Genomic DNA, 23,287 nt, shown 5'->3' on the forward strand with positions numbered 1-23,287 from the left:
CAGACTTATGAAACAGAAGATTTTTCAACTGAAAGTTTTCTGCCCCACATCACTGACTAGACCTGAAATGTATCTCTTGGGATGAAGGTTTTGAACTTGTCTAAAATCTAAAACATAATGTTCAACAGTGGAATGGACTCCCTTAGGAGGTTGTGGATCCTCCTTCACTGGAGGTTTTAGAGCAGAAGTTGGATGGTCCTATGCTTAGATTCCTTGCCCTGTACTCCTGGCTTGCAATCCTGCCAATCCTTCCTTCACCCTGAAATAGCTTTCTCACAACCCTTTTCCAGACTAGCCTGCCTTATTATGGCACTTTATCAGCACAACCCAATTAAATACACCCACCCACACTCATAGAGGCCCCCAAAGCAGTTTATGCACCTTTGAAAAAAGAAAACATTTTTAAAGAACTGAAATAAATGAATAAGAGCTGGCTATGACAGGCTGTTTGGTTTTTTGTCTTTTTAACAGAATGCAGTGCAGGTCTGGCTATTGTGCGGTAAAACAGCATGCAGCATACGTAGAGGAGAGCCTTTGGCAATAAGTAATCAGAGGGAAGGGGCACTCCAGCAGTGATCCTTGGTGTGGCAGAAAAGGTAAGTACACAAGAGCACCCTTTTTTACAACACCCATCTTTTGAGCTTCCTATGAAGTCTTTTTAATTTTTAAAATTTCAGTAGAGATGTTAAGGAAGCTTATCTTATGGTTAAATTTAACTTAGAGCCTCTCCAGGCCTCCTTTTAACTGTTCTTTCGTGATCCTTTGTGGTAATGGTGGCATTGGGGTGGTTATACACAATCCTGCTTTTAATATTGTTTGGACCTTCAAAAGTTTTGGGTTGCACATACTGCTTCGTTTCTAGTAGTGCATGTGCCATAGCTTCATGCTGAAATCCTGTGACTCTGGGGGTGGACCCACTTTTGTTGTACTATACTGAAAGAGTGCCCACCTAGATGGCCATAATGGGGTAGCATTAGTGAAGCATCACAAAACAACCAAAAGAGAAATGGTGTATGGATGTTCTGCAATTCCACTTCTAATGCACTATTGTTGTGTCAATGACATATTGCAGAACACCCTCCTCCAGACAGTAGTCTGGAGGGGCCCTGATTTTGGGCTGTATCTCTATCGTATGCCACTTTGAAACTGTGGTATTAAGCAGTATTCAGCTTATTTCAACAAATGCCGAAATGCTGTGGTATTATAGAATAGGGATGACATCACAAAAACTCACATAAAACATTATCAAAACAGCATTAAAAAGACCAGCCTAAAATAAATGTTAAAACTGAATATGAAAATAGCAAAGAGAAAGCCGTTTAGAATTTAGAAGAGAAAGCCATATCAGAATGCGATAAAACGTATCATTCAAATTTAAAGGTCCTGGAAGAGTACAAAGGTCTGCACCTGGCATTGCAAAGACTATAACAAAGGCCCCAGGTGAACTTCTTGAAGGGAGGGGGCATAATCCACAACTGGGATGCATGCACAGTTGCTTTTGGTTTAGCCTTTGACAGGGGGGCCAGACTGTTTGGTTTCCTGGCTTTGTATGATGTGGCTCTGCAGCAGCTATAAGCAGCATAGATTTGGAGCCCCACGGCAGTGAGGCTTAGGCGGCTAGTGCTATGCAGCAGCAGCACGGCTGCTACACCAGCCTCTGAGAGTAATCTATTATTTATTGCCCCTATTGCAAAACTGGTTCATTAAGCCAGGATAAGAAAATGGGGTAACTGCTGTCTTTTATTACAGCTCCTGCTGCTGAGTTCTTACTAGGCGGAAAGTCCAGGGAATATTGAACCCTTTGGCCTTTAACCGGAGATCTGGCTTTCTTCTGCAAAAGCAGAAGAGACTGCTAACCCCATGCTACTGGGGAAGGCAAAGTTGGACTCCTCTTCCAAAGGTTTGTGGGAGCATTGGGCAAAATGCCAGGTCATCTGATAGAGAAATAAAGGCTGGTCCATTGGGACGCTTCCTTGCGTGACAGATGGTTCATGCTAAAATTCACTGACCTGCACAATTATTAAAGGTGCTGGGGCCCTATCATTTTTCATCTGACCAGCCTAACGTTCATTTTAGTGGCTACCCTGTTCTGGTCCCAAGGAGAACCACTTTGTGCATGGCAGCAAGGAGAATTAGCAATTTGCCTCTGCGGGGGCTGGTGGTGAACTGAGGCCTACTGAGCACCTGCCTCCCGCCCAGCAGTTAGGCTCTACCCCCTTCCCACATTTCTCCTTCGCTCCATGATTTCCCATTTGATGCACTCCCTATGGTGTTGGAATGGGAAGGGTGCCTTTGAGGGTGTCTGCCCTAGTTCTACGGACCTTGTTGCTGTGGGATCTGGTCCAGTGTGCCCCTGGTCACCAGCATCAGGCTCAGAACCCGAAGCTGATCCATAAGATAGGGTACTAATGCCTAGATAGTCAGGACAGCCCCTTAGTTGTTCTATGTAGCTATTTCAGTTTCTGGTGTGGGTAATGAAAACAAAATAACAGTGCGATTCATTATATTTCTACAAAAGAACTGCTATTGATTTTCCCCCTTTAAAAAATAAAGCATGCTTGTTGTTTGCTGCCTCCAGAAACAGTCTTTTCTTAATGGCATTTTTGAAACTGAAGGAGTTGAGGGACTGATTTGTGTCAGAATAGGCTTCATAATTCTGCCTTTAAAAACAATTGCAATATTTTCTCCATCATGTTTTCTGCTTGCTATGGACTGAGCTCCAAAACTATGAGTAATCCAAGATAGACCAAGAGATGATCCTGAAGAATAGGGTGCCAGTAGAAGAATAAGCAACCTTGAAAAGGTGCAGCAAGAATGGACCAGTGCAGGTTCATCTCACAAATTTGTTCATGGAATCATAGAGTTGAGGGTCGTCAAGTCTAACCCTCTACAATGCAGGAATCTCAATTTAAACATCCATGACAGATTGCCATTCAATCTCTGCTTAAAAGGGAAACAGACGAACTTTGTGAATGTGTGCGATGCTTGAATGGTAACCTCTGGGAGGTGGCTTGTCACATCTGACTGCAAGAGAAGATGTCAGATTAGAACTGTGTGAACACACAGGGAGAACAGGGAACACCAGCCCATTCTATTTCCTATTCCACCTGTATTAACATCCAGAATTATCCTTAGCCTGCATCCCATCCCTTTGCATCATTCCGGATCATGGTCTGTGTGTTATCCACATGCGTGCAATTGCACCTTGAAAGCTTGAATTTTTGGTGCTGAGAAGATCTATGTTATGATTATGGGTACTTGATAACTTCTTATGGGGGGGGACAGGTCCCCTTACATTTCTGAAAAGGTGGCTGGTTTTTCTTCAGAGCGGCAGTTTATAGCTTTGTGGGGATGCCATGTTAAATTCTTCAGCACAGCAAATTTTCATTTGACAAAATGCCAAGTTTTAATAATTATTTTAACTGTGTAATGTATTTTATTCTGTGTTATTTTCTAATGGCTAATGGCTTCAGCTTCATTAAATAAATAAAAGATAACAATAACATGTTATGATTACGGTGGCCAGATGGAAAAGAGAACATGATCCCGCACCTTTAATAGTTGTGCCAGATGCTGAAATTCCCACTTCTAAGGGTGCAGCCCTGATTTGTTAGTTAGTTAAAAAAAATAGTTTTTTTAAAATAAAAAAACATGTTTCTAGTCCTTCTGATTGCAAAAATAGCTCCTTTCCTCCAGCCACTGGCACTTGCTTAACATTGCTAGCTGAAGCAGACATGTACAAATGCCTGTAAAATAATCTGGCATTTGTATACAAACTTGGGCAATATATGCAGAATATAAACTAGAGTTTATATTCAATTTTTGCAATGCAAAGTTAAACCCATCTCTGAGAATCACTCATTCATTCACTTTTCCCTCCTCCTAGCCAAACACTTGCTCTTTCCTTTGAGCTGTGAACTGAGCCCAAGAGACCTGCTTCTCTTAATTGCTCCGTCTCACTTTCTTTCCAAGCCAGGAATAGAAGCCTGATACCTTGGATCCCACTCACTCTGCTTTAATCACTTGCTGCCACATGACACTAAGAAGAAATAATTAAGGGCAGCGCAGAGTAAAAGTAAGATGGCTCGTCTTAGCTGTCGCAAGTAGCAGGACCTCTTCTCACTAAAGAGCAGCATTATTAACTTGCGGTCGTCTCTCCGCTATTTCCTTCTGAGGTTGGATTGATGGCAAGCTGAAATCTTGAAGTGGAACAGTCATAGGCTTTTCATGACTCTGGGGATCGTGGGAGCTCTGTGTGGACTGGAGCATGGCAAGGATGTAGAGATAATGAAAGCACTAATTAAAAATAGGAAAGGGAAAGAAAGAAGTAGCCAGCCTACACCAACCCACAGTGTCTGTATGGGAACTTTTTATTGTAGTGTCAGTACCATGTCTGTGCTTCTCAGTGTTGACTCATTACCTGGGAAGAATATCCAAGTGATTTGGTTTGAGGATGTGTGTAGATTTAGGCAAGATTGGGTCAATATATGCACTGCCAAGATCACCTTGTTTGATGTTGGAGAAGTCATTTTAAGGCTTTGCACAGGCATATGATTTGTGGTTTGTGAAGATGCACCCTCAGTGTTTGGTTAACATATTCAGTTACGGTAACATAATGTGTTCAGTTAACATAATCCATAGTCTTTTGAATACTTCTTTAACTTTCCCCATTGGAGGATGATGTAGCAGTGGTTGCAAGCAGTGGCCCCAGCGAGGTATGTTTGGGAGACTGAGTGAGTGGCTCCAACCAGTGATTGATTCACTGACATGCCTGAAAGGTCAGGTTTGAAGATGAATTCAGAGAGCATATAATGAGCACTCTCTGGGCTGTCTTGATCTTATTTCTGTCTTCAGCCCTTCATAATTTTTTGACCTGGTCCATATGCACACTTGCAGTACATTCGGCTTGCATGTGAGTAGCTGTGCATAGCATCACTGCGCGCTTGCCCTTCCAGATGGATGGTTGGCTTTGTGCTCAGGGTAAGCAGAACAAGTTTAGAATGGGGGGGTCAAGAGCTGAAAATGTTTGAGAAACACTGCCTCCAGCCTTGCTTCAGGCTGTCTCATCCCCATAGTCCATAAATGACATTTCATTTTTCAAAACGTTATTTAGTCTCCCTGCTTGAGCCTGAAAGTAAACAAATAAAATAAAATCCTACGATATGGAAAGACTGAAGGATGGAAATTTCAAATCACATCTCCATGTGTAGCGGAGGAGTGGTGCTGTGGCTTTATAAAAACCATCCCTCGATCCTCTCTTGATGGATGCTGCTGTAGTTCTGTGAACCTCTGTGGTGATAACACTGATTGACACTGGCTGAAGGCGTGTGATCCTTTGAAAAGCAGGAGTGTACCATGCAAAATGCTGACACAACCAACTTCTTTACAGTTCAACAAGAACCCCTCTAGGAAAGCAGACAATATGGGTATTGAACAAGCCATGGGCACTGGGGTGTGACTTGACAAGCTGGCACATAGTAGCACGTTATCCGGCCAAGGGAAACACAAGATGCATTTTATCACATCCAGTAAAAGAATTGATTCCTGGTGTAGATTCATTTAATGAGGTTAAAAAAAAAAGTGACTGTCGTTTTAGTGTCTTCTGTCTGAACTGCTCCGCTCTTGTCACGGTTGGAATGAAAGGCCTTAGACTGAGATAGCATCCACCCTGCACTATCTGTCGGTTTCTCTCTTTTTATGCAGAGGTGAATATACCAAAATGAAAGCAGCCCCCTCTACTCTGCTATATAATGCTGCTCCCTTTACTGGATGTTGCTAGGTCTTCAATGAAATCCAGGTGAAACTCCTTCCTTTGCTTCTTACATGCACATCCTCATTGCAGATTAATGACTCTCATCTTCAAGGGCCTTGGGCATGCCTATACACCATCCCAGACTCAACACTTGCAAAGACACCAACCTTGATCACTCCCTTCTTAAAACAGCAAAAAGCCTAGAGTCTTCCTGCTGGGCAATTTACTGCACAAGGAAGGAACGCCCATAAAACATCTGCAGGCTTACTTGTTGCTGGTAAATCTCTTGAGCCGAAGAGAATAGGCTTAGATTCCCAGGTGGAGAGAAGTTGACACAAGTGATGAATCTGATTACAAGTGAAGAATGAAGGCCAACGGATCTCTAAGGCAGGCGAAAGGTGTGTGTGCCTCTCATGCTTCAGTAAGAGCTGGTTCATACTTCTTGCATTTGTTATACATTCCACAGAAGTGGGCTGTTGCTCATGGAAGATTATGCTGCAAAATATTTCTTAGTCTTTAAGGTGTTGCTAGATTCTTGTTTATTTTGGGGGTGGATGTGACAGTCAACATGAGACTCAAAAGTTTTACCTTTCATGGATCCTTTCATGATCCTTCTTTCTTCCCACCCTCCTTTACTTGTGTGAATCTGAAATTTCCAATATATACCACTTACTTTCCCTGCCTTCTTGGTTGCTTTGTGCTGACTGTTGGTTGTTTGTATGCACTGCATGGGGCAAAGGCTCAGAAGGCTGTGTTATGAAGTACGCCTAATATCATTCTTTTGCCGCAGTAGCCTGTGCCTGATCAGGAAAGCTTTGTTTTGGTCTAGAGAGACAGTAAAAGAAGGTGACTCTAGGTGATCTTCATTCTGAGCATTTATTCTGATTTGTTTGCAGGCAGGTTAGATGACATTGGTGATACTTAATGAACATTCACTTGTGGGGAGATATACAGTGTTGAATCAAAGCAACTGTTGTCCCACACTTTCTAGTGCATTTTCATGTCACTTTACTTGTTGCAAAAAGTCTGGTATTTGGCAAAAGTAGGTTTATTGCGCAAGAGTTTCTTCCAAAAGCGCCTGCCGCTAGACTGCCACCACCCTCCTAAGTGCCTTACCTAAAAAATGAGTATTAGTGACTTTTCAATAGTTGTTACTCCGGGGAGGGTAACACTTCTTTAAGAGTGACCACACTCAAAGTCTCTGGCAAACTTGTCACAGCAGACCTCTTAGAGACCCAGCACTCTGTTCCTGTGGACAGGCGTCAGCATTCCCTTCACCACATGGAAAAAATCTGCTGGTTGGCTGTTTGTGGATGTGATGGAGGCAGCAAAGTAAGCAAAGTTAATAACTAATGAATACGCAAATGCCCTTTTGATATCATTAAATGACTTGAGATTTATCTTTGTTGCCCTTGACTACATTACCTCTTGAAGTGCCAAATTCTGGAGCATGTTCAAGATCAAAAGTTCCTAAAATAAGTGCCAGGCTTGCATGCATACTGTATGCTTCATAACATTTGGGTTCTTCTCTGTGCTGCTTGACTTGTGGTGAAGTATGTCACTTCCACTTACATGAAAGTAGGGGGGGGGTTAGCACTGGGAGATCTCAGATGCATCCAGAAGGCAACCCACCCTTCTACATATGTACTGAAATGCATGACCAGGCAAATGGGATGCTGCATGTACATTCATTCCATGTAGCTGTGGCTGGGTGCTAATGGGAGTTGTTTTGATCCAACAACATCTGGGGCAGCAGGTTCCCTACCCTTGATATAGATAGGGTGGAAATAGTCCCATTTCTAACCATGCTGAAATAGGGCAGAAGACAAATTCTGCCATTTTGGTCAGCCTAGCAGAAAGCTACTGCAAAAGTTTTTCTTTCATGTAACCAGTGCTTTTTTTCTGGGGGGATGCATACGCCCTAAACATTTAGTGAATCTTTGTACTTTTGCCCATTTACTGTATTTATTTTTCCCAATTTGAGCTATGAAATGGTGATTTTCTTGAGTCAAAATGAGAGTACTTTTTGAGCATTTTTCTAGGGGGGGGGAGCACTGCATGGAACTCACATTGTTTTTGATCTCAGGCTTTAGCAGTTTGCTGTGGGAGACATATTGATGAGCAGGATGCCAATTGACTTCTTGCAGACAAGAATGTGACCTCCTGGCAGGGAAGCTTTGTTTCTTTTTTGTCAGTAAAATGTCAAGACCCTGACTGAGCGGCAGAGTCCTGTGGAGAGAGATGAGCAGGTAAGGCTGGGAGATTGCTCTGTCCTCTCTGCTCTCAGGTACTGAGTAATGGGCTCAGCAGTCACCTAGAGTAGTACAGAGAAAGGCTTCTTACAGCTAACAAGTGATGTAACCCTTGCCCTTTCAAGTACATAGCAAGATATTGGGAAGGATTGTTTTCTGCTCAGGTGGAGAAAACAAAGATAGGTTCATCTCCATGTTTTTGCCTGAAATAGTGGCAAACACCATGCTCAGGTATGTGCTTCAACATCAAGGGGGCTGATTTATTTGATACTTTTCCAAAGCCAGTTGTGCTTCCTTGGTTGGAGGGGTTCTCAGAAAGCCATCTTCTCACTGCTTTTTATAAGAAAGTACTTTCTGAAATAGGGATGCAGGTGATGCTGTGGGTTAAACCACAGAGCCTAGGGCTTGCCGATCAGAAGGTCGGCGGTTCGAATCCCCGTGACGGGGTGAGCTCCCATTCCTCGCTCCCTGCTCCTGCCAACCTAGCAGTTCGAAAGCACGAAGTGCAAGTAGATAAATAGGTACCGCTCTGGCAGGAAGGTAAACAGTGTTTCTGTGCGCTGCTCTGGTTCACCAGAAGCGGCTTAGTCATGCTGGCTACATGAACCGGAAGCCGTACGCCGGCTCCCTCGGCCAATAAAGCGATGTGAGCACCGCAACCCCAGAGTCGTCAGCGACTGGACCTAATGGTCTGCTAATTGTGAACTCTGCTTCTGAGAAATGACTGGAGAAATTATCTGCTGCTCTATAGAAATTAGGTGAAAATGGCACCCCCAATTTCTCTGCCAACAAATTATGGCAGGGCACACAGTTTTAGTGTGGGGTGAGGGCATGAATTGCAACTGACTTTCACTTCCCTACACCACTGCAAGACTGAATGCTGTGGCTGGAAGAAACAGGGAGTGGAATGGTTGTGGGGAGCAGGTCCTGGGTGTGTGGGCAGAAGTGGGGATTACAGGATTAGCTGTGCAAAGGTTATGAGTTGGTTCTAAACCACTGAAGAGGAACTAGGGCTTTCCAAACATTTTTTTGCTGCAAAATTTTCTAAAACAATTTTGTACTCTACCTGCAGTGTTGACAGAACCACGTTTCCTCACAATGACTGTGGTTGCAAGGAAGTGGAAATAAAGGACACCTTCAGTTCAGTCTAATATCACTGACTCACTTCTTACAACTGTTGTCCTTAATGAACATTTGGGCAGCCTTAAACATTTGTCAAATTAAGCACCAAATGGGCTGTGGATTGCAAAATAACCTTCAACTTCCATCCTCCTGCAGTCCTCCTTTACCCACCAGCAGGGTGTTTGTGCTTGACAAAAATTGTTCTTTCAGCATTTCCTGAGCTGGGAGAAATGGTGTGTTCAGTGGAGAGGCCTGCTGCCTTGTGTGTCTCTGTTGACTGCATTCTCTTTGCCACAATTCAAGTCAATCATTTGGTGGCATGGGATTCCTTAGGACAAGGCTGAAATCACACATGACACCAGCTGCGTGTATGCTTCCCTTGACTTTTTAAAGACCCAGAGCAGCCTTGGGAGGTTGCAGGTTTAAAGGGGGATGGAGGAGGACTGCTTAACCCTTTCCCTTCCATCCATTTTTTTCCCTGTGAAGTGCCCTCCAAGTTGCTTTAACCCAACGAAAGGAAATAATACAGTCACGAGGGGAACCATTAATGTATCTAATTCCAACTGATGGCAGTACATAATTTATCCAAGAGATGGAAAAATTGTGTTTTATGCTAGCAGGGGTATAAACACCTTCCCAGCCCAGCCTTGAACACATTCATGAAAGGGAGATATTTTCTACCCCACTTGGACTGCTTTCAGCTCCTAGATACTGCTGCAGTGGCATATGCACTCAGGGAATAAGAAACGTGATATTCATGCAATAGCCATAGGTTGTCAGACTTCAAAGACCCTGTCTAGGTTATAAAAGTGTGTTTGTTTTTTGCATTTGCAATTGTTTGTTTGTTGCAGAAGATTCAGGCACTTTCCATGTTTCCTTTTCAGGCATGTCATGTTACATTTTCCCTCCAGCAATATTTTGTTCCCTGTGCAGCCGGTGATTCTTGCACAATTGGTACTCATGCGAACATGTGATGCAGCAGTTATTAGAGAATGTAGGGAGTTTAAAGGCCAGTTGTTTGCACACATACCTCATGGGTCCCTAATAGTTTCAGTTAATTCCTTGTTATTTGTCTCCAGACTCCCCAGGATGCTCAAGAGAAAATGAGAAAGCTGGAGGAATGAAAAAGGCAGGGGCTGTTAAAAAAAGAAAGGAGCATGAAGCAAAAGGATGGTTTGGCACACACACACATGCACACTTTGTTTCCGATCTTGTCTAGGATGTTGCCTTTGTCAGGAGCAAACCACAAAACTTTTCCCTGGTTAATTTCCCTATGAGCCACTTCCTTATGCTCAGAAGTCTGGCTACTGGCCACCAACAGAGTCTTTTCGATTCTCTGCTTCCCAAACCTCTTCTTCACAGCACAAGGGGAGTGTTCATTCAGCTGTGTGTGTCCATGTTATAATGTCTGAGCTGACACACTGTTTTCAACTGCAGCAGCCTTTCTCATGTGGCTTCCTTCAGAAGCTTTGCTTCCCCTTCCTTCAGCTACAGCACACAATCTTTCTGTTGTTTGTGAAGCAGTGTGGCTATTCTTCCTCCACTCCACACACCCCACTCAAGTAAAAGGCTATGTCCCTGGAGCAAAACGTGCTCCCTTCTTTCGCCATCCCATTTTCATAGAATAGACTCTCTCGCTGCTTCTCCCAGCAACTGCACTTCCTTCTGGAACCTATTAGAATTTGGTTAGGGCTGCCATACGTCTGGATTTTCCTGGACGTTACCGGGATTTCAAAGGCGGAATTGACATCTGGGGGAGGGGGTGCGAGGATTTCCAAAAGACGGCACTTTGTCCTGGCAAGTCAATCGAATAATCACAGGTTTTTGACGTTTTGTAACAAAAGGCTCAACAACTTGGGGGTATCCTGGTTTTTACTTTTTGAAATATGTCTACCCTAAGTTTGATGCTGTGCTCACTGTTCCCCCTTCCTCTACGCCAGCTGTTGCAAGTCTGTTCTGGCCTCTGCTAGTCATTACGATCAGAGTAGGGACCAGTATTGTCCCTGGGTAGTTTGCAGGTGTTTGGGCACTCTGATTCAGCACATCCAGCCATCTCATCCCTGTACATTGAAGCGCTAGTGCTTGATCATCCAGATAAGCCAATATGCACTCCAATGTCATGCTCACTTCATTTAGTATTGGGGGCTATCAGGAAAAAAATAAAATAAAAGCAAGGTAGTGCTCGGGGAGCAAATACGAAGTTAGGAGTGTGGTGAAGGAGAACACCATGCACATCACAAGCTGTCCACTGAAACATAAGGAATTGTTTGCCTTAATGAGCTTCTACACCAGCAGTGGCTGTGAGTGTAAAACAAGTTGTCCCCCACCCACCCCAAAAAAAATGTATTTTGGGCAGTACAGGGCAATCCTGAATATTTCTTTGTTTTATTTTTTTTATGGCGTTTGTGTGCCACACCATAACATAAAGTTCTCTGGCTGTCTTGCTATAAATGCATAAAAACCAGTTTTATCGAATAAAGGGCAAAACTACATCAATACAGTGGTACCTCGGGTTACATATGCTTCAAGTTACATACGCTTCAGGTTACAGACTCCGCAAACCAAGAAATAGTACCTTGGGTTAAGAACTTTGCTTCAGGATGAGAACAGAAATCGTGCTCCAGCGGCATGGTGGCAGCAGGAGGCCCCATTAGCTAAAGTGGTGCTTCAGGTTAAGAACAGTTTCAGGTTAAGAACGGATCTTCGGAATGAATTAAGTACTTAACCAGAGGTACTACTGTACAGCAAAGTGGAACTCACTGAAAACCCAAGATAAAATAAAATAATTTAAAATAGGAACCCAGTCTTTCCGGGTGGTGGCTTGTTTTTTTAAAGGGTTTCTGGTAACAGAAAGGTCTTCACCTAGCACTGGAAATTCACAGAGAAGGGTCTAGGCATTTCCAAATCTGTGGTGCACTGAAAAGGCCCTCTCTGTGGTGGCTACCAGTTGGAGCAGGTCCTCCAAATAGGATCTTAAGATTTGGGCAGAGTGGGGCTTGGGAGCATTCAGAATTGAGATGCATTGTCAGAGCTAAACTGGCAGGAAACATTTTGATTCAGGACTCAATACTGGGCAAACCTTACCCCTTATTTTGTTTTGGCGTTTCGGAGCGCAAAACATTGTATACAACTGAGTAATACTTGGAGTAAATCTATTAAAATAAGTGGATATAACTAGCACCCATTGATTTCAATGGGTCTACTGTGCATAGGGCTTAGTTGGCTACAACCCAAAGATATGACATAAGATAAAGTTGCACTATTCTTCCCATGTAATTGCAGAAGCAAAGTTTAACATTTTGGGAAAGCATACATTGAATGCTAGTTTGAGTTGTAGTTAGAAAGTGCACTTTTGGCAGTTGACTGTATGAAATCCATCCAGAGGGAGACAAGACTTTTTGTGGCTCATTAGTAGGTAACCTGTTCTATGCAGCTATAATGAAACCATCTGCCCCAAGTCGCATGCAGGCTGAGAAAAGAGTGAAACAAGTAGGTGGAAGGGAAATGATGTCATAACCAGTGACAATGCTGATCGAGCACATGGAAAAAATGCTAAGGCTGCAATCCTGTGGCTTGACGGGTCTATTTCCAGTCTATGCCACTTTTTCCTGTGTTTGTTCCATTAGAATTTGCATTATTCTTAACAGCTGTTTTCCTCAAAGTATGCATTTTACCCTAAAATAAGCATTCCGGTATTTTTTGAGCTGTAAACTGGATTGCAAAATTTGTAGAATTGCAAAACCCAAAAGATTCAATCCACATAATAGTCTAGGAAGCATGAATCAGTTTGGCTTGCTGAAAAAATGTGGGCCAAACAAAAAACCTTGAGCATCCCAGTGTGCACACATCCTCCCATTGGGCCCTGTGGGGATCACATTGGATTAGGTTACATGGCAGAAACAGAACATGTGTCTATCTCATTTCCCCCATAAGTTTCATCCCATGAGCATATTCAGAAATGGACATAGAGTCTTACCCTTGAGCTCATTCATGTCAGTGCAGATCTTTCCATAAACATTAAGGGGTCTTCAGTCAGGCTCTTGTAGCGTTCATTATGCATTGCTCTCTCAGGAAGCCCAGAGGTTCTTAGACTAGGTCCCCCTCTCTGGCTGTTCTTCAGTTGATCGACCTCCAAAGAAGCTTTTCTGCTGCCTGTTGCAAATTAAGTCTGAGACGGAAATTCTCTGGTGAACTTCTTCAGCTTATGGAGTGGAAAAAGGTTTCACAACCTCACTCTCTGGTCATCTTTTTCACCAGCACCTGTTTCTGTTGTGAAAGTGGCAATTATTATTATTATTATTATTATTATTATTATTATTATTATTATGTGCTGCCCACCTGGTTTGCCCATCCACTCTGGGCGGCTTCCAACAAAATATAAAAACATCATAAAACATCAAACTTAAAAACTTCCCTATTCAGGGCTACCTTCAGATGTCTTCCAAAAGTCATATAGCTGTTTATCTGACATCTGATGGGAGGACGTTCCACAGGACAGGTGCCACTACCAAGAAGGCCTTGTTTCCTGTAACTTCACTTCTCACAGTGAGGGAACCACCAGAAGGTCCTCAGAGCTGGATCTCAGTGGCTGGACAATGGTGGTGGAGACGTACCTTCAGGTATACAGGGCCGAGGCAGTTTAGGGCTTTAAAGGTCAGCACTAACACTTTGAATTGTGTTCCCTCAGGGTTCATATAACTCATGGTTCCTGTTGCAGCTGGCCACCATTTCACAAGGTGGCACTTGCTCAGATTTGTGTTCAGTTATCACATAACCATATCTCACCAGGTATGATGAGGCATCGCCATGGCGCCAAATCAGACTGAGGGCAATGGTTCCTGTCTTCATTCTGGGGTTTTTTTTAATGGTGGTGAACAACAGAAAGTGGTAAACTCATCTCTATATATAGCCAACACCCCATATCAGTGAAATGCCCCATGTGTTTAAGGTGGCAAATTGAGGAGGGCATGTCAACTCCTCCTCCGTTGATGGAGAACTTTTGCTGCACCACAGGTACAAGCTCTGTGAGCTTGAGGGTCTTGCAGCTGAAAGACCTGAAGCAGACAAATCCTTTGGGACAAGTATGTGAGGCGAAACCTGACCCTGACAAATGTTGGGCAGGCTTTTTAGCAACCAGGCAGCACCCCTAGCAAAAAGTTGGAAGGCTTTCTGATTTATTACAACTGTTGGTTAGAAGTACAGACTGAAACAGGGTGAACACTTGTTCTTGCAGGAAGCAAATGAGCAGCAACAGCCCCATCCATCTCAACCTGTGGACACTTTAATTGGAGTTCCCCCTGAAAGTGGCAGAAATGTCCCCGTCTAGTTAAGAGAAGCAGCTCAAGTTCTTGAGTTCAGGGAGTCATAAAGATAATGAATGCGGAATAGCCATGCACACAGCAACAGCACCTAACAATATCCTGTGATTTCTCAGCAACTATTTATACCCCCACCTCACTTCCTCTCTGAGCAGAGTTATATTTAGTAGTACGTAACAAACAAGACATATGAAAAGAAATCTTTCACAGTCTGCAATTTCTGTGCTACCTTTGTTAGAAACCATTGATCCCTAGTACCTGTGGGCACAAAGAGGCAGAGCAAAGGGTCTTGTTTTTTAGCCAAAGCTTGTTTTAATCACTTAACTCCACTTTACCTTGAAGTGTGCACTGTAGCAGCATATCAGTAACAATGTATGGTAAGCAAAAGGAGTGAGGAACCTGGTGACCTCCAGATGTTGTTGGAGTCCAAATCCTGATTGACTCTGCTAGCTAAGGCTATGGAATACAGATGCTGAGAGTTGTTCAGTAGCATGTGGAGGACCATAGTATACTAGTTTTTTTCACTGCAGATGGTAACAGCAGTCACGAAATTAAAAGATGCCTGATTATTGGGAGAAAAGCAATGACAAACCTAGACAGCATCTTAAAAAGCAGAGACATCACCTTGCCGACAAAGGTCCATATAGTTAAAGCTATGGTTTTCCCAGTAGTGATGTATGGAAGTGAGAGCTGGACCATAAAGAAGGCTGGTCGCCGAAGAATCGATGCTTTTGAATTATGGTGCTGGAAGAGACTCTTGAGAGTCCCATGGACTGCAAGAAGATCAAACCTTTCCATTCTGAAGGAAATCAGCCCTGAGTGCTCACTGGAAGGACAGATCCTGAAGCTGAGGCTCCAATACTTTGGCCACCTCATGAGAAGAGAAGATTCCCTGGAAAAGACCCTGATGCTGGGAAAGATGGAGGGCACAAGGAGAAGAGGACGACAGAGAACGAGATGGTTGGACAGTGTTCTTGAAGCTACCAGCATGAGTTTGACCAAACTGCGGGAGGCAGTGGAAGACAGGAGTGCCTGGCGAGCTCTGGTCCATGGGGTCATGAAGAGTCGGACACGACTAAACAGCTAAACAACAACAACAAAGTATACTAGTTTTAAGAAGTGTTGCAAGATTTAGACTGGGAAGCACTCTAAACTATGTATGAAAGCAAAATGTTTCAAGAAAAGCAGCTCAGACACAGCTCTTTTGCAGTTGTTTACATTGCGACTGAAACAAAGGGTGCTTTGGGTAGGAGTCATTCAGCTCCAGTTTTCCTATGTGCATCATTGGCATGTTGGCTTCTGCACATTCCCACTTTTTCAGTTATGGCTGTCCATTGCTATTGTGCTGCTTGCCATCCACACCAGTAATGGTGTGTCCAGAGGTGTTTTGTGTGAGCTTGTCACTCCCTGTAGTCACTTCTCTTCCACCCTCTACTCCCTTCTTTTGTTCTTGGCAGACGTATTTCTTTACCTGTACGTGCACAACTTAAAAAAAAAATCCCAGGAAGTGTGCCAGAGCAAACTAAAGTTGTCAGCGTCAGTTATCATATTTCACAATGCAAGATGGAAGCTTGTGCTTTTAGGGGGTGGGCAATGTAAATCTCCAGTTGTGTTGCTTTTAATTTTTAATGCTGAGGTGTTGCACAACTAGAGTGACATTTACCTGACTAAGGCTTGCACAAGAGTGAGAAAGAAGTTATGCAAGGCCTTTGTAATAACACACACAGTCTCTCTCTCTCTCTCTCTCTCTCTCTCACACACACACACACACACACACAGCCAGATTTATGAAGTGCAGTTCATAAGGTAATCTCTGTTGAGAGCTTGAGAGAACAGCTCTTCCTCACCATGTTGAAATTGAATGTACATTCAGCATCTAGCAGTTAGTGGAAGTAGCCAGTCTTATCGCAAACAAAATGACTGAGGTGTGCTCAGGTGAGTGTAGCATTAGAGGCCACCCAACGACACAAAACCACACGTGACCAAAAAAAAGCACTGAGAAGCTTCAACACCAGTAGTAACTACAGATGGATTTTTATTTATAGGTTATTTTTTCTTGCTGAGCTTTCTGAGCAATTGCTGAGCAATTGTCATTTCCACACCTCTACATGCTATATGGGATGTGGGTGGCACTGTGGGTTAAACCACAGAGCCTAGGACTTGCCGACCAGAAGGTCGGCAGTTCGAATCCCTGCGACGGGGTGAGCTCCCATTGCTCGGTCCCTGCTCCTGCCAACCTAGCAGTTCGAAAGCACGTCAAAGTGCAAGTAGATAAATAGGTACCGCTAAGGCGGGAAGGTAAACGGCTTTTCTGTGCACTGCTCTGGTTCGCCAGAAGCGGCTTAGGCATGCTGGCCACATGACCCGGAAGCTGAATGCCAGCTCACTCGGCCAATAAAGCGATGTGAGCACTGAAACCCCAGAGTTATCCATGACTGGACTTAACGGTCAGGGGTCCCTTTACCTAATGGTAAGTCAGGAAGTCATCAGTTTATTTATTTATTTATTTATTCTATTGCTGTCCCATTGTCCCTCCAAGGATCTCAAGGTGGTGCATGGTTCTCCCCATTTCATCCTCACAGCAGGGACACCGACTCCTGGAGACCAAGCCCTTTGGGGTATTGGGGGGGGCAGACCCCAATGTCCAAAGAAATCAGTGGGTAGAGGAGGCTAAGTGCAGAGCTAAGCACAGAGCTGAGCACAGCGTGGCTTCAGTGGCAGGCTCCTCCTGCTACTGCTGCCATGTAGGGGAAGGAGGGTAAAAGCAGACCCTTGCTGGTGGCGGTGGCGGTGGCATCAGCAGCAGAAGGAGCCACTGGTCACTGAAGCTGTACTGCTGCTGCTGCTGGGTTCATCTCCACCCTCAACTCCTCCTGATGTTGCCCCCCACAATTGCCCTCTCAAGCTGGCGCCTCTGCCTCTTGTAACCCTGTGAGGTAGGGTAGGTTGGGAGAGACTGTCCCAAGGCACCTGGTGAGCTTTCTGGCTGAGATGGGGAGACTAGACTTGGGTCCCCCAGGTCCCAGTCCAAGTACTCTGATGCTGGTTCTCGGCATTTGGCGCAGACATGTCAGTGCATACATGGTAGTCACTGTGTAGATTTCACCACCTTGTCCGTTGTTCTGAACCTAACCTGGGTTGAGCCATAATCTGAATTGTTTACATGCATAATAAATATTGGCCAAAAGCAACTAAACTTTTAGTTGGGATGGCAACTTTTGGTTCTGTGAACTGGCTCTGAACTACATATTTTGGCAGTTGTGGACTTTTGTGATATTCCTTGAACCATCTTGCTTTTGCAGTGACCACATGCCCTCGTTTGCAGGGTCACTTGCCAGGTGAAGGACTATATTATTTTTACTGGCTGGCTGTGTGACGCTAATTCATATGTCATGGCTTCTGAGAGGCATTCCTTCCATGCGTGTCAGCTTGAGCTTGCTGCCTGTGCTAGATCAAACAACTTTGTGCTCTGCACAGCCGTGCAGAACTTGACCTGAGTGCTAACTTGGCTGAGCTCCAGTCTCCCACTGGCTGAGTCGGGTGGTGGAATGGGTAATGATGGGCAGTGAAGCAGAACTAGTGCGGAGCAAGGTCCTGCCTCTGCGTAGAGGGAAAAAGAGAAAATAACTCAAATCCTGTGGGAAACGCACACACTAAGCCCCAGGGCCAGAGTAAAGGATCTGCCCTCCTTAATTTCTCAGTCATGTGCTCAGGGAGGAGGCTTGGGGACAGGCTGGGTGGGGTGGAAATCACCTCAGGGCAGCTTTTGCAGGGTGAATTTCACACTGCCTGTTAGGATAATGCTGAGGAATTTGGTACAGCTGTGTTTCCTTCTTGATGCACAGAGAAAAGCCTGCTTGCTAAGCCTCTTGTCAGTCTACCGTCATTCATGAGCATTTAAAGCAAGGTAATTGTGGGTGTTTGCTAATGCTAGAGCATCATCTTTCTAAACATGTTGTTATGCATAATAATAGAGTTATCCTACTGTGTGTTCACATCCAACCTTGGCACTTGACACATAATGCCACACTGAAATGTCAGGTGTCTGTGTCGAGGAGTGCTGAAGTGCAGGTGTTGCCTGCAAAGCAAGCAGAGCTGTGTGCAAGACTGTTATGGCTGATACTGATTGGGGATATTGACATTTCAGGACCAGATGAATACAGGATTAAATTTCTGTCTCTAAAAAAATTGATGATCCTGGGTATTGTAAGACTGAATAGGAAGAAACTGGTGTGGTTCAGTAGTAATATTTAAAACTCCATTCCTATCATAGACAGCTTCAGTCCGTTATTTGTGAAATATGAACAATCCTACTTCACAATGAAAGCAATCAAGTTTGCAAATTAATGCCTCAGAAGCAGCCCAGTTTGGTATTCAAGATTCATCCAAAACATATGAGCATGCTCATAGTAACCAGATGCCTTTGGGAAGCCCACAGCCCAGGTATGAAGGCAATACCCTTCCATGTTGCTTGACTTATGCATGCCCCACCCCCACCATCTGAGGCTGCAATATATATTACCAGCTTAAAACTAAACTAGGTCATTCTTTTTCTCAATTTGGATTAAAGCTGTTGGACAGGGAACGGTGGGTGGGAATGCATCAAGACCAGAACCATCAGGCAAGGTGAGGTGGCACGATTCACAGGGGCAGCAGATCTGGCCTACAAGGAATGCATCGCCCACTGTTGCTGTGGTGGCAGCAATGGTTGCAGCACTCTCCTTGGAGACCTGATCTGCCACCTTCTTGGCAGCCCCCACTATGCCCTCTCTAAGAGTGGCCTCTAGGCAAACAGCAGGTTCTGCTGGTCTCCTCCCACCCTTGTTTCCAAGGTAGATCTTTATTTCTCCCCTTCTTCCTGAGGTAGATCTTCACTTACCCATTCTTCCCTGGTGGAATGAGGTGCCATTTTGTGGTTCGCCTCAGGTGCCAAAATGTGTTGGGCCAGCCCTGCTCAAACTCTGCATTTTCTAAGAAATGGCAGGTTAGATATGGATTTTAGCTAGCTTCATGTGCACGAAACTTTCCAATTCAGCAGTGGGAGCACGCTGGATGCAGAGCAAACAGAGGTGTGTACACAGCCTGTTTCAGATGCCTCTGAAACTAGAGGTTCCATTTAGCTATGCGGCTAATAGCAATTGAATGACCTTTACTCCATGAATTTGTCCAACCCATTTTTTTAAGCCATCTGGATTAGTAACCACTGCACCTTGTGACAGTTGTATGAAAAAGTGCTTTATTCTGTTAAAGTTGCATAATAAGTAGTTTAACTGGCAATGAGGCATCAATTGCTTGAAGAAAGGACCTGTTGCCTGTTAGTAGTTGTGAAAGGCAAAATTTCCTTTGTGAGTTTAGGGGTGTGTGCATTGTAGGAGCTGATCCTGGGCTTCTGGCTTTAAAAGAAACCAAAGAGGAAAATCTCTTCCACCTTTAACACAGTTTACATTTATTTAAACCTGGGATTGTTAAAAGCTAGCACTATTCATTACATTTCAGATGGCTTAACAAGAACACCATAAAAGAAACAAGTAGAAATTTGCTTTCACTTAATAGCATCCATGATAGCAGTGGTACCAAGAAGTTCATTTTGGTCCTCCTGTTGCATTATATGCATATAATTTCTAACTATGCAATCAAGCCAGCAACTGGTTGCCACAGTGGCTTGATGCTATTTGTGATGCTCCATTCAGATTGCAAAAGAACCCTTTCCTTTCATTCTGCTTCCTTGCTGGTATGTGAGGGATGCTTTCTCCAATCAGCAGCTACAAGAATGATACATTTTAGAACGTAATTTTCCAAGCAGCCTCTTAGTTCCCAGTTCTATAATGTAGCAGCTTGAATTACTAGGACCTTTGTCATTCCCTTCTAATAATTTGCCCATGTGTGGAGATGGAGGTGTGCTAAAAAGTAATAGCACAGTATAGATATCACGTTTTTGAAGTGCCATTGTGTTTTCTGTTATATCCTTCCTTCAAATCTTCTGTTCCTCCTCACCTTATCCTCATTTTGTGACATGATTGTCTTGACAGAGGCAGGTGAAGGGGAGAGGAAAAAAGTATTTGCTAAGGAACCCTAATATCTGATCCTAAACTTGCCCCTTGGACATGGCACTCACATTCACAGGTGCAAAGGCAACTGTCCCACTCTGGTCTCATCCTGACTGAGCAAGGGTTGCACAGTGTAAACTGTGAAGCCCAAAGCAAATGTTCTGAACTCAGGGTACAGCAAGTAAAGGGCTGGCCATGTAATGTCCCCAGAACATCAGTAAATTAGGCTGTATGTTTGTGTCATTGATAGATAATCTTTTAAGCTTTTGGGATACATGTATATAAACCCATGTGTTCTCTTGCCATGGTGAGGCAATGCATTAGCTCTGGATACTGCATTTGACCACATCAGACTGGAATGCCATCATCATTTGTGCATGTATCCCATCGTGGGACTGGCCAGGGAACAAATTGCACCTTGGCCCAGCCCTTAGTTCTGCCTTGCACAGCATACTTGAGTAATAAGAACTGTCCTCTCTGCTTGGTTCACTGGAAGTTCTGGCTAGTATTTCAAAGCTCATCCTATCTTGCAGGATGGGAATAGTCTTTGGAAGAAAGTTCTGTGTTTAATGGGAATCTGTTGTCTGTGTGCACGTTAAGACTGAGGAAAGCAACTGTCCACTGATGAGGAGTCATCCATAAATGCATTCTCCCTCCCACCAACAATTGTGAACCATCTTTTGCAAGGTTTTGTTTCAACCTCTTTTAAACAGTGCCTGCTATATTAACTCTGTTGTCCTAGTTGGCAGAGGGAAAGTATGTTTGGTACAGGGCTCAGCCTCCACTGCAGCTCAGAGACAGGCTGTTCTGGTTCATCAGAGGGCTGTCAAGTCATTAGAGTAAAAGCATTTATGGATTGGAAATGGTATTTTCCCACCACAAACTCCTCCCAGTGCCTCCATAAACCACACAGCGGCTAGCAAGGCTTTTCTGGATCTACGTGGTTGCTTAAGACTGCGAAGGCTGGTGAGTTACAAGGCAAAATTGCAAGGTAGAATGACTGAATTGAATATGCAAGATATGAGGAAGGAAGATATTGAAATGAGAAAAATGAAAGTGGTAAGCTGGGGTTGAAGGAGCCATGTTTTGTGTGCATGTGTGCACATCTGCATAGCCTGGGAAAGTGCTGTGTGGACTTCAGCTCAGTGCAAAAACTGCTGAGGATTTACTGAACTGTGTGCAAGTTTACCTTGGGAGAAAGGCAGAGAACAGCAGAGAGGGTAGTAAATCATATCTATGGCAGAAGGACATGCTAGATATCAAAGCAAAGACTAAAGGGTAGCAAAGGGCTTGTGGATTATGATTGAAAATGGATTTGGGAATTGGCTGGGCTATTCTAGGACTGGGATGTTGATAGTGGCACGTGGCTGGCATTGGGAGAGTCCTTCAAATAGCCTTAGGACAAGAAGTGAAGGGCCAACTCCAATCTGCCTGACTGCTATGCCTCAACATATGTGCATGTTTAGCTAGCTAGCTATTTGCTAAATCTGCCACTGGAGAGCATTGATTTTTCTGCTAGTTTAGGCTGCAGTCCAAACCTCCTCTTCCCAACAGCAATGACTTTACAGAGAGGTGGGGCCCCATTCACAGAGAGGACCGGAATGTGGCAGGGGGCAGTAAGATCTCTGTGCCAGCCTGGAGCTGCTACAGGGATTGGTCCACACCATAATATGAGAGCAGTGAAACTGGCTTGGGATCCAATGGCTCTGGCTCATCCTCACCCTCTCTCTGGAATGTCCTGTTCTGGGGCCTTCCACTGGCTACCATTGACACACCCAGTCTGTGATGATCCAGCCCACCCACACGTTCAGAGGGTGAAAGCAGGAGTACCATTTCCTTTTTTTTTTTTATTAAATATTTATTGGCATTTTCAAAAAACACACAACAGACACAAACAAGAAATAAACAAAACAAAAAAAACAAAAAAAGAAACACAAAAATACATAATATTCATAACTAAGCAAAAAATAGAAAAAACACATAAAATTTCTGATACTTATTATTCTTAACCTTATTTCTCAGACCTCCTCACACCTCCCCTTCTTGTATTCCAATTTAAATTGTCAGTTCAGCAAGTCCTTAACTTATTTCTTTACCTTAACTTAAACATTTGTTCTAACATACTATTGTTTTACTTTACTTCTTTTTTTCCATTTCCTCAATTTATTTTTAACAGCCTTATTTTCAATTAATTTAAAAAGAAAAAAAACCAATTTTACCCTATTAAAATCACACATCAATACTTATACCCCATTAATTATTCTTAAACCTTTTTCCTAAAGTCGACCAAAATTTCCCTTCCACGATTTACCCAATTTCCTTACCACTAACAAAATATAAAAAGCAAATTATCCTTATGTACCCTTTGGATTCCCAACCTCCACCCACCCTTTTCCCGGTTCCAGTCCCCAACCAATATCCATCAGTCTTTATGTTATTTATTTAGCCTGGAGATCTCACGTCCGAGGCCCTTATATCTCTCTCAGTTCCTTTCTGCCGGTCTCTTTGATAGTCCTTGATGTTAAGCCCCAAGTCTCGGAGGGGCTCCGGCCCAACAGAATCCATGTTGCTTCCAGCCAGTCCTCCATACTTAAAAGCAAAGCCTATGGGGTGCTCCAACTCTTGTTTCAAATTTCTTTCAGATCCAGATGTCCCCAAAGCTCCAGCTTTCACCTTCAACAAATTTATAATCCTCAGGTCTTCAGATCTCCTCCAAAGGGGATCTCTCCATTTTCCAGACTCCCATTCAGACCAGGCTTTCCACATCCAATTTTTATTGTCCTTTTTTATCATCAT

The 23,287-nt window shown here is 43.8% G+C and overlaps 1 protein-coding gene across 3 annotated transcripts in view; it reads left to right on the plus strand.

Moving 5' to 3' along the window:
• Positions 1 to 473: 473 nt before the first annotated feature.
• Positions 474 to 23,287, plus strand: part of CDK18 (cyclin dependent kinase 18) — a 60,851-nt gene continuing 38,037 nt past the window's right edge. For 2 of the 3 annotated variants that reach the window (XM_053393323.1, XM_053393325.1), the window contains exon 1: positions 474 to 596. The gene's annotated coding sequence lies outside the window, so the exon portion shown is untranslated. Of the gene's footprint in view, positions 597 to 21,437; positions 21,458 to 23,287 lie in introns of those variants that run through there. The other variant, XM_053393324.1, reaches the window with a different exon arrangement.

This window comes from Podarcis raffonei, chromosome 6 (assembly GCF_027172205.1).
Source record: "Podarcis raffonei isolate rPodRaf1 chromosome 6, rPodRaf1.pri, whole genome shotgun sequence".
In the NCBI taxonomy this organism is placed as follows: domain Eukaryota; kingdom Metazoa; phylum Chordata; class Lepidosauria; order Squamata; family Lacertidae; genus Podarcis; species Podarcis raffonei.